This window comes from Schistocerca gregaria, chromosome 6 (assembly GCF_023897955.1).
Source record: "Schistocerca gregaria isolate iqSchGreg1 chromosome 6, iqSchGreg1.2, whole genome shotgun sequence".
NCBI classification, from domain to species: Eukaryota; Metazoa; Arthropoda; class Insecta; order Orthoptera; family Acrididae; genus Schistocerca; species Schistocerca gregaria.
The window spans coordinates 379,869,616-379,881,674 of record NC_064925.1 but is presented as its reverse complement, the minus strand read 5'-3'; the positions used below and the strand labels follow the sequence as shown (position 1 = coordinate 379,881,674).

Genomic DNA, 12,059 nt, shown 5'->3' with positions numbered 1-12,059 from the left:
ATCATGTCGCACTCCTTGCAATCACTCCGAGAAGTTCATGTAATTCAACTAAAGCTCATATCAAGGAACTACAGAATCCCAAACGAATTAAATATGTTAGTAGAAAACACAAACAGTTTTCAAGTAACTGATATCATATGTGCTGAGCAACCCATTTTACGCCATTCATGAATCTCCAAATAGGCTCACTGATTACATCTAAATGTAGATTAAAGTAAAAGCCGACAGCGTGACTCATCAACACGCCGGTATGAATATATTTCAAATGAGGCAGTCCCACCTGCGCAGCCGATGCCGCCGACGTAGTATTATCTGGTAGCGTTCGGCTTGGAAGTATCCACTTCCAATCACGGCAGGAAAATACATCGTCTTTGTCATCACTTGACCGACAAGTGGAGGGGGGATGCGGCATAGCTCCATACCACCAGATTGTGGTGTGTGTCCAAGGTTTAGTGCCAAACCCGTCGGCAGTGTTTCATGGAGTGAAGGCAGATGACGCTATTGACTGTGGTCCGTCTGTGACCGTAAGTCTGGCTGTCACATTGCTGCTGAGTAAGGGGAATTGGCTATGTACCAGCGCCGTTTTTCATCGTCTCAGTGGTCTACAATGGCCATCAAGATTCATTTATCCACGGTATAGATACATGTCAGACAGTCTCCGTAGTTGAAAATGGTTCAAATGGCTCCAAGCACTATGAGACTTAACATCTGAGGTCATCAGTCCCCTAGACTTAGAACTATTTAAAACTAACTAACCGAAGGACACCAATTACATCCGTGCCCAAGGGAGGATTCGAACCTGCCACCGTAGCAGCCGCGCTGTTCCGGACTGCAAAGCCTAGAACCGCTCGACCACATCGACCGACTCTCAGTAGCTGAGTTGTGAGCATAGATGGCTGCTCTGGGATTGAGCTAGGCTGAATTCCCAGTACCGGCAGGGATTTTTCCTTGGTGGAGGGTCTGGAATGGAGCTCACGCTCAGCTTGTTTATGCAATTTGAGGAATTTTTATTGAGTGACAAATTGCGTTTCCAAAGCGTGGCACACTGACAACGGCCAGGACAGCAGCGTGCAGACCTCACATGGGAGAGGATGACAAAGCGGTCGGTCGGAATATATTTAGTAGCTATTTTCATGACAACACTGTTTTACAGATAATTTCCTAGTTACTGCGAAGAAGATATTGACCAAATAACTACGTAAACTGATCGGCCAGAACATTATGAAAATTGTTCAAATGGCTCTGAGCACTATGGGACTTAACGTCTGAGGTCATCAGTCCCCTAGAACTTAGAACTACTTAAACCTAACTAACATAAGGACATCACACATACCCATGCCCGAGGCAGGATTCGAACCTGCGACCGTAGCGGTCGCGCGGTTCCAGACTGTAGCGCCTAGAACCGCTCGGCCACCCCGGCCGACGAACATTATGACTACCTGCCTAATAGCCGGTATGTCGACCTTTGGCACGGATAACAGCGGCGTCGCATCTTTTTAACAAAATCATTACTTATATAGACAAAGCTGTTGCATCCTTGACCCCCCAGTTCGCGATGTACGACAGCGGTACTGGGCTGACGCTACCGATCAGAAATTTTCTGACTCCGGAGTCTGAGTGTTATCCCGTAGGCGTGCTGTAGGCTTTGTAGCAGCACGCGTACACGGGGGTTTGCCTTGTTTGTAGGTCGCTGGAGGAGTTGGCACCGCATCTGCACACACAAGTTACCAATTCTGGGGAGGGAGCGATGAGCGCTGACGCCACGTTCAATCACATCCCAGATGTATTCCGTCGGGTTCAGATCTGGCTAGTTGGGGGTTTGGCAGATCAATTGAAACTCGTCAGTACGTTCCTCGAGCTATTCCATTACACTCCTGGCCTTGTGACATGGCACGTTATCTTGTTGAAAAATGCCAATACCGTCGGGGAACATGATCATCGTGAAGGTATGCTCGTGGTCTGCAACCAGTGTACGATACTCCTCGCCCGTCATGGTGCCTTTCACGAACTCCGCTGGGCTCACGGATGCCCACGAGAATGTTCCCCAGAGCATAATAGAGCCGCTACCAGGTTGTCTCCGTCCCGGAGTACAGATGTCAAGGAGCTGTTCCCTACGAATTCCCGCCTTCCCATCGGCATGACGAAGAAGGAATCGGGATTCATCAGACCATGCAACACTCTGCCACTGGGGCAACGTTCATTGCCGATGGTCACGTGCCCATTTCGTTCGTAGTTTCCCATGTCGTCTTGTTACTATTGGCCAATGCATGTGTCCTTCGCTGCGGAGGCCCATCGTTAGGAGGGGATGGTGCACTGTGTGTTCAGACATACGTGTACTGTGCCCAGCATTAAAGTCTGATTTTAGTTCCGCCACATTTCTCCGCCTGTCTTGTTTTATCAGTCTGCCCTGCCTACGACGTCCGACATATGAAATGACGGGTACCGCTCAACACCACGACTTCTGGACGTGGTTTCATCTTGGTTTGGTAACGTGTTGAAGGCACTCTGCATAGCACTCGTCGAATACCCGACAAGTCGTGCAGTTTCCGAAATGCTAGCGCCGAGCCTCCGGGCCGTCACAATCTGTTCTCAGGCAAATTCACATACATCGTGTGCCTTCCCCGTTCTACACACATACATCACGCATACTGATGCTACATGCACCGTGCATGTATCTGAGGAGCAGCCTTTCCTCGCCAGGTGACGCTGCTATCCCCTGAACAGGTTAATATCTAGCCGACCGCTGTGACCGAGCCGTTCTTTTCAGTCCGGAACCGCGCTGCTGCTACGGTCGCAGGTTCTAATCCTGACTCGGGCTTGGATGTGTGTGTTGTCCTTAGGTTAGTTAGGTTTAAGTAGTTCTAAGTCTAGGGGACTGATGACCCAGATGTTAAGTCCCATAGTGCTTAGAGACATTTGAACCATTTTTTGGTTAATATCGATAATAGGTCGGTGGTCATGATGTTGCGGTTGATCATGTATTAGTTACTATCTCGCCCTTTTCTTAGCTGCACTGTGAAAAAATTACCGCCAAGTTTATGGTCTCCGACACTAGCGCAGAGCTTCTGCAGTTCGGAAGAGCTTGAACAGGTTAAAGAATTCGAATCTCGTAATCTCTTCATATCTTAAAAAGTGACCAATGATCTGCTGTGCTTTCTCCCACTCGCAGGCTGTGCCTGTCTATACAGAAATTGCTCTGTCAGATCCGTAGCGAGTGCGGACACTGGCTGCACCGACGGTCTGTGGCACAAAGCTCACATCAGAAGCCTGGACACACACACACACACACACACACACACACACACACACACACACACACACACACACACAAGTATCCTCCGTGAAACGTACAGATAACTTATGCGGGCTCGACGACAACTGCACTAAATAAATTTTGGCCGCTGTTCAGGGATATTTTCTGACTATTTTGGTACAAGGCACCCGTCATCTCCGATCGCTTGTTGCAAAGTAATTGCACTTAGTTTGACTTCTAACCTCTATCTGTAAATGTATTGCTCTGAAATATATGCAGAACAGTGCCTGTGTCGACGGTGTATTATTCGACCACGATACTGTAGCCATTGGCGTCTCGTGACCGTCGTCCTAATCACGCCGGCCGCGGTGGCCGAGCGGTTCTAAGCGATTCAGTCCGGAACTGCGACTGCTACGGTTGCGGGTTCGAATCCTGCTTCGGGCATGGATGTGTGTGATGTCTTTAGGTTAGTTAGGTTTCAGTAGTTCTAAGTTCTAGGGGACTGATGACCTCCGATGTTAAGTCCCGTAGAGCTCAGAGCCATTTGAGCCTTGTTTTCGTCCGAATCACGTGGTGACGTAGCAGTAAACAAGTGCAGTGGTGACTAAGAAAAATGCGTCGCACGTTGAATGATTTCAAGACAGCTGTGCAGACACATTGATAAGCCGAACGAAGGGCCCTCACTACCAGGTGCAAGGGTCGACGGTAACGTGCGTGTCTTGTTTGGAAACATTCACGCTGTTCTTGTTGTTGATAACGGTAATGCTCACTTGACTCTTCGCCGTATTGCTCCTTTAGGTCTTGGGTTTGCATTTTCCTGCAGTGTTGGCTGTACTTTTAACAGTGATAAGCATCAGTATAGACAGGTTTACCGATGAAGGGTTGGGCGACTTGCACCTCTGTGAATTTACTGGATGCAGTGGGAGCGGCACAACGGCGCAGTGCGCTGTTCCCACAGTAACGGCAAACCACGTCAGCGTAGCTTTTTCATTACGTTGTTTTGTTTACTACATTTTGGTAATTGAGTATTAAACAGGATTTTTCTGTGTTAGGCAGGTATTTTCACAGATTCGAAGGTAACTGCACTAGAGACTTTACCTATTGTAATTTTCATTTATTGTGTTCTGTACAACGGTATAATTGACGAATATCTATAGACTCACAGCAGCGACAGCTAACGAGCTTACCGCACAAAGGATGCCCGCATCTTGTGGTCGTGTGGTAGCGTTCTCCCTTCTCGGGTTCGATTCCCGGCGGGGTCAGAGATTTTCTCTGCCTCGTGATGGCTGGGTGTTGTGTGTTGTCCTAAGGTTAGTTAGGTTGAAGTAGTTCTGCCGGCCGCGGTGGTCTCGCGGTTCTAGGCGCGCAGTCCGGAACCGTGCGACTGCTACGGTCGCAGGTTCGAATCCTGTCTCGGGCATGGATGTGTGTGATGTCCTTAGGTTAGTTAGGTTTAAGTAGTTCTAAGTTCTAGGGGATTGATGACCACAGCAGTTGAGTCCCATAGTGCTCAGAGCCGCACAAAGTATGTTGTGGCTACTGAGAAGCACTTTGTTGGGAACAGTAAAGCTAATGGCAGTATGACTCCTGGGGCACGGTGACCCAAGTTTACACCATATTTTAAATATGTGCGTCGATGTTAAGCTGATTTTGTGTGTGTTTTGTGATGATACCACTTTGGATTTCTTAGGACATGTTATCAAACAGGTATGCCTCGTTATATTTTCTACACCCGTAAAAGTAAAAAATGTTCGTTACGGTATATTTTATTGTTTTAAGATGTACTCTGCCCACGGAGTTTGCATTTCCCATGTTTTTGCTGCAGATCTGAAGATGGTTATTGCTAACTGAAGGCGGTAGTCTTAAGGACCAGAGGTTTTGTGATCATTGCCTGAAGTAAAAGAAATTATTCTGTGATTGTTTTGACTGAGTCAGGTGGGAATAGTGCTGACAGTTGTGTCGTGTGTTGCAGGTGTCCTGCCGATGGTTTCGCGATCTTCGCCCGAGCAGCAGTAGGATTGCAGCCGGCGTTCCTGCGGGTGAGTTAAGGGGACCACACCGTGGTTCAGTTCGGAAAAAAAAAAACAGTTTTCGGTTTTCATCATATTTCGATAGATTAAGGTTTTGTTTAAGTACTCTGAAAAGGATTTTGCTGAAAAAAAATTGTTTCGAGGATTTAAAGAGTATTTTCCTACCACGTGTTTTTAAGTGCCACACCCACTTTTCTGTCCCCCACTGTCAACTCTAAGCCATATGGAGATGCCATTATTAGGGAAATAGAATGTGTAGGCCATGTTCAAAAAGTTTGGGAACAAGGCTGAGAAAACCAAATGTTGATATGAGAGGAAAAAAATTAGAAGATGGAAAATTGTTGACCGGACAGGATCGGTTAACTAAAACTGAAATACAAAACTTGCAGGTATACTATGGGCAGGCAATTAGGAGAAATAAAGAAATTCTGGAGGCAATTAAGAGAGTTTTGGGCCATATTCTTCCATAAGTCCTCTATTGATGATAAGCCATGTCATGGATTGTGTCCATCAGGAGAAAATTCGTGGTGCAAATATAATGGGGCTCAGGCAACTGGAGAATCTTTATTTTCACCAGAATTCTCTTCCTGCTCCTATTATTACAGCAATTAAACCTATTTTCAGAGACTTGGCTCATCCTGACCTTCTAAGGAAATGCCTGCATGGGCAGACACAGAACCCAAATGAATGTTTCAACAGCATAATTGGGAACAGCCTTCCTAAAACTGTATTTATAGGCATGCATACGATGAAACTAGGAGTTCATGAAGCTGTTATTACATTCAATTGTGGTAATATTGGAAAGTGTTGGGTACTGAAGAAGCTGGGAATTAATCCTGGTTAAAATATGATCACACGGCTGCAACACTGCGATAAAATGAAGATAGCCGATGCAGACAGGCCTGCATCTAATATGGCCAAGGAAGCAAAACAAACATCCAGGAAGGTGAAAAAGAAGCTGGAAGACCTGCTAGAGGCCAAAGGAGGGCCATCATATGCAGCAGGACAGTTTTAATTTACTGTAAGTAACAAATTTCAGAAGTCTTTTCTTTAAAGTCAATTTCCCGCATACTTTCAGTAGGTATGCCCCATTATGTCAGAAACTATCATAGATAAATGAACGAAATTTTCAGAGACTTTGCATAATATAAAAAGCCACCTCTGGTACTATATTCGTTAATATTCCCCCAGTAGGAAGATCACAAAAAATATTTTCTGCAGAAAAAACTTAATATTTTTTGTTAATAAATTAAAAAAAAAGTATTTCTTAAAAACTATAAAATGGATAAAGTAGATTTTAGTACAGTTAACTCTGTTAGCGTCATGTAACATACAGTAGAAATATTAAGGTCCTCCATCAAATAGTTTTTTTCAGAAATGGATCAAATACTTGCCTAAATTAACATGGGTTAGATAGGCAGGGTTTGGTCCCCTTAAGATGGGTTGACTGCACTCCTTGTGGCCACAAACCAGTCTTTGCTTGTTTGATGTCGCCAATGATGTGATCACGCGTATATAACGCAAAGTTTTTGACGTCGGAGAAGTTTGTGTCGCGCTGCAAACAGTTACGTTTATTTCGATAAATTTGGAAAGGCGGAGTTGTGCATGTCATGTGTACACGTTAAAGAGAGCGGTGAGAGGTCGTGAATTTTTCCGGCGTCTACCACTGCTTATGCTGTGACAAAGGGATGCAGCTTATAGAACGGCGCCCCCTCATGTTCGCACTAATCAGCAGCCTGTGCACTTTGTCGATAAATGTTGCCGTTAACGTCATTCATTACGTGTATAGCCGTGTACTAGCTTCGGTAATAGCTCATAAACAAGCGCCCATTACTTCCATTACACATACAGCCAAAATTTGTTTTCAGCTCTCAAGCGAGGGAAAACATAATACAACGACTAGTATCACCAGGTAAGGTGTATATGAAAGGGGCAAGCCAGTGAAAACTAGACAGATGCGAAAAGTGAGTAAACTGTTTGTTATTTCAAAAGTAATCGCCGTAACAGTTAATACTCCTCCAATTACATTACTGTCAGATAAGGCGGTCGATGCCTTCATGGGAAAATGTTTGCGCTTGTCTCTTCCTCTTCCTACGGAGAAAATCGACGACCACGTTGTCTTTCTTCGGAGCTCCAAAAATATGGAATTTGCATAGGGGGAGATCGGGACTGTGTAGAGGATATGTAAGGGCTTCGCAGTGGAATTTTTGCAGCGTAGTCTAAACAGCGTCGGCAGTCTGCCCGCGGGCGTTATCCTGAAACAGAATGGTGCCGACCGTCAAGATTCCTGGGTGTTTGGACTCGATGGTGCGCTTCAGTTTTTGAAAAGTGTCCACGTACCGCTGTGCGTTTATTGAAGCACACCATCAAATCCAAACGCCCAGGCATGTTTACGGTCGGCATCATTCTGTTTCAGGGTAGTGTCTGCCCACGTGATCCCAATGTTGTTTCGACTACGCTGCAGAAGTTTCGCTTAGAAGCCCTTAAACATTCTTCATACAATCCCGATCTCTCCCCATGCGATTTCCATATTTTTGGAGCCCTGAAGAAAGACATTCGCTGCCGTCAGTTTGCTTCGGACGAAGCCTTGGTACTTTTTCAAGCCAACAGCTCAATTCATGGAATCAGTATTAGAAAGAAGAATAATCTTCACAAGGATTTAAAGTCACTTACTCTAGTAGAAAAAGATGTGTATTATTCAGGAACACAAATTTTCAATAACTTGCCAGCAGTCATAAAAAGTACAGGCTGTTACAAAAAGGTACGGCTAAACTTTCAGGAAACATTTCTCACACACAAATAAAGAAAAGATGTTATGTGGACATGTGCCCAGAAACGCTTAATTTCCATGATAGATCTCATTTTAGTTTCGTCCACCTACGCTCAATGGAGCACGTTATCATGATTTCATACGGGATACTCTACCTGTGCTGCTAGAACATGTGCTTTTACAAGTACGACACAACATGTGGTTGATGCACGATGGAGCTCCTGCACATTTCAGTCGAAGTGTTCGTACGCTTCTCAACAATAGATTCGGTGACCGATGGCTTGGTAGAGGCGGACCAATTCCATGGCCTCCACGCTCTCCTGACCTCAACCCTCTTGCCTTTCATTTATGGCGGCATTTGAAAGCTCTTGTCTACGCAACCCCGGTACCAAATGTAGAAACTTTCTGTGCTCGTATTGTTGACAGTTGCGATACAATACGCCATTCTCCAGGGCTGCATCAGCACATCAGGGATTCCATGCGACGGAGAGTGGATGTATATATCCTCGTTAACGGAGGACATTTTGGACATTTCCTGTAACAAAGTGTTTGAAGTGACGTTGGTACGTTCGGTTGCTGTTTGTTTCCATTCCATGATTAATGTGATTTGAAGAGAAGTAATAAAATGAGCTGTAACATGGAAAGTAAGCGTTTCCAGACACATGCGCACATATTTTCTTTCTTTGTGTGTGAGGAATGTTTCCTGAAAGTTTGGCCGTACCTTTTTGTAACACCCATATATATATATATAACTTCTGCATAATTTCAATGCAGTAATGTGTTCATTGTAAATAAGTGTGTGTGTGTGTGTGTGTGTGTGTGTGTGTGTGTGTGTGTGTGTGTGAGTACAATCTAACTTCTGCACCATTTCAGTGCAGTAATGTGTTAATTGTAAATAAGTATTGTAGTAGCTGTATTACATGTTTATTACCTCATAGGAGGAGTTGCCCAGAAGAAATGATTTTACGTTGGATTTAAAACTTGCTTTGCTACCTGTCGGACATTTTATGTTATTGGCCAAACAATCAAAAACTTTTTGTTGCTGCATACTGGACTCCTTTTTGGGCCAACGACAGCTGTAATGATGGGTAATAAAGGTTATTTACTCCTCTAGTGTTTAGGTACGGATGCCACTTTTCTTCTCAAACTGTGACGGTTTATTTATGACGAATTTCAGTGATGAATATCTGCACTGTAATGTTGGAGTTAACAATCGCAACCCATCGCAGACCTACGCACGCGACGACCTGACCGCGCTATGGGACTCACATTGCTCAAAGCTGTATATCAACATCTTCACACTGTTGTCACAGACAAAATTTTAAGTCAAAATGCTTTCGCTGATGGATGGACAGATGCAGCCGGACACCAAGTTACTAATTTCATTGTCGCCACAAAAGAACCAATTTTTTTTCGTCCTGGTCAGCGCAGAGAAACAGCACAACTAAGGATATAAAATACATAAGGGGTAACACTGAACGATGTGCGACTCTACAAGGGGCGTTCAATAAGTAATGTAACACATTCTTTTTCTCCGCGAATTTCTGTTGTAAAAATGCAGAGTTTGTTGTGGAACATCATGGAATATTTCCAGTTCAGTCCCTACAGTTCCATGAAGTCCCGATACGTGTTGGCGCTATATGCAGTTTTCAAAATGGTGTACGTAACAGAGGTGTGTTCCAAGCAGAGAGCTGTTACAGAATTTCTTTTGGTCCAAAATCAGATCGTCATAAATATTCATAGGCTCTTGCAGGATGTCTACGGAGGCCTGACAATGAACGAAAGCACGGTGAGTCGTTAGGCAGGGAGTCTGTTATGTTTGTAAGATCGCGCAAATCTCTCTCTCTCGCGCGCGCGCCGTCCGGCCGCACACAGTTGTGGATGCTGAAATGTTGGAACGTGCGGACACTCTCACTCGAGGTGACCGATGGATTACAGCGAAACACCTCGCTGCAAAACGGGACGATTCTGTTGGTACCGATGACAGATTCGTCCACCAGCTGGGATGATCAAAGGTGTGTGCCCGCTGCGTTACTGGGTACCTAACAGAAGGCCATAAAGGAACGACGGCCTATCTGTGCAGAATTGCTCGCGCGTTACGAGACTCATGGTGCAGTTTTTTGTCGATCATCATCACAAGAGATGAAGCATGGGTTCATCATTCCGAATCGGAAACAAAACGACAACACATGGAGTGGTCCCACGCCACCAATCCTCCGAAGGAAAAGTTCAAAACCGCACCCTCAACCGCTAAAGTCATGGGGACAGTTTTCTGGGACTCTGAAAGGGTTAATCTGTCTGATGTCCTCTCTCATGGTGCAACGATCAACTCTGAAGTGTATTGTGCTTACTTCTAAAGATACGACTTCTGCGTGTTTGTCGCCACAAAAATGAAAACGAACTTCTCCTTCTCCATGGCTACGCGTGGCCTCACAGAAGGCTGCGCACCCGAGAGAAATCCACAAAACGTCGTTGGACTGTTCTTCCTCATCTACCCCACAGCCCAAATCTCGCACCTTAGAACTTCCATTTGTTTGGCCCAATAAAGGACGCACTCCGCGGGCAGTAGTACGTAACGATGGGGAGATTATTGACGCAGTACCTAAACACTAGAGGAGTAAATGACCTTTATTACCCATCATTACAGCTGTCGTTGGCCCAAAAAGGAGTTCAATATGCAGCAACAAAAAGTTTTTGATTGTTTGGCCAATAACATAAAATGTCCGACAGGTAGCAAAGCAAGTTTTAAATCCAAAGTAAAATGATTTCTTCTGGGCAACTCCTCCTATTCCACGATTGAATTTTGATTTATATATTTAAAAAGTGGGTAGGCTGTAAAAAACTAGTTTTTGACAGCGAAGGTTTTCAAAACGCCGCGTCTTGCAGCTCTGAAATATTGAAGAGGAGACATATTTAAATGTTCAGCACCAAAGGTGCTGTTTATTTACTGACTCAATAGTGTAGGGTTTTGCCCATTTTCGCAAGCCACGTATTTTGTATAAATAAGCCAGCGTGACACATCATGCTGGATAACGAACTTCTGAGATACATGACTAAGATGACATAAAAAGAACTGTCCACAACAAACACATCCTAAATAGAAATACGTAGTTTGCGAAAATAGGCAACAGCCGAAACTAGTCTGCCAGTAAATAAAAAGCAGCTTCTGTGTTGAACATTTGGAAATTTTGGTTCTTCAAAATGTTTTAAGTGTAGCTGCATCAGTAATACTAAAAATATGTTCATTTATATTAACATTAATCACGTAAACATATCCTGTAACGTAACTCTTTTCACGTAATTTCGATTAAAGAATCTTTCAAATGCTTAATGGAACAAACAACCACAAAATAACTAACTACCGTCGTGTGCGGCCTTGCTCCTCAGGTCGCGCTATTCTTTGGCAAACTGTAAATATTATTTTTATTAAAAAAACTTCTCGCTGCGCTTCCGTGGCGGGGCTGATCCTCGGTTTGCGCGAATCTCAGTAGCCGACTGGAAGGATGGAGCAGCTGTGTGTTAAATGCAAAGCGCTGCAGTGCGGCATAATTGATGTACTCTCTAGTATAATTGTACGCGGAAGGGCGTGCTTTAAGATGCGCGGGAAGCAGAGTGAAGTAATGTCATGGGGGGATGTGTGTCAGATTGGTCAAAAATACTGAAACTTTTGCTGTCGCCAGATAGTTCTGTAGCGTGTTAGAAACGTTGTCTCCAGTTTTCAGAGTTTAATCGTGCGATCTTTTATTATTTCCTGCTAGCAGAGAAGACATCTGTGTGGTGTAGAAGACTGTGGACCAATTTAGGATGTGATTAATTGCAATTTACTAAAGAAAATCACGCATCTTGAAACACAATACTCGAAAGAAAGTTTTAACAGCTTCATTTAGAAGAGACAGGAAAGAAATTTTGGTCATCCACTATTGTTAAAATTTCTCACGTGATGAATCTACTCAAGAAGACTGATCATGTGCGTATTGCTAGTTTTGAAATACGAGTGAAGAATATT

At 44.3% G+C, this 12,059-nt stretch overlaps 1 protein-coding gene across 2 annotated transcripts in view; it reads left to right on the top strand.

Moving 5' to 3' along the window:
* Positions 1-12,059, top strand: part of LOC126279066 (focal adhesion kinase 1) — a 743,693-nt gene that overhangs the window by 123,909 nt on the left and 607,725 nt on the right. For both annotated transcript variants that reach the window (XM_049979508.1, XM_049979509.1), the window contains one exon: positions 5,226-5,292. The gene's annotated coding sequence lies outside the window, so the exon portion shown is untranslated. The remainder of the gene's footprint in view (positions 1-5,225; positions 5,293-12,059) is intronic.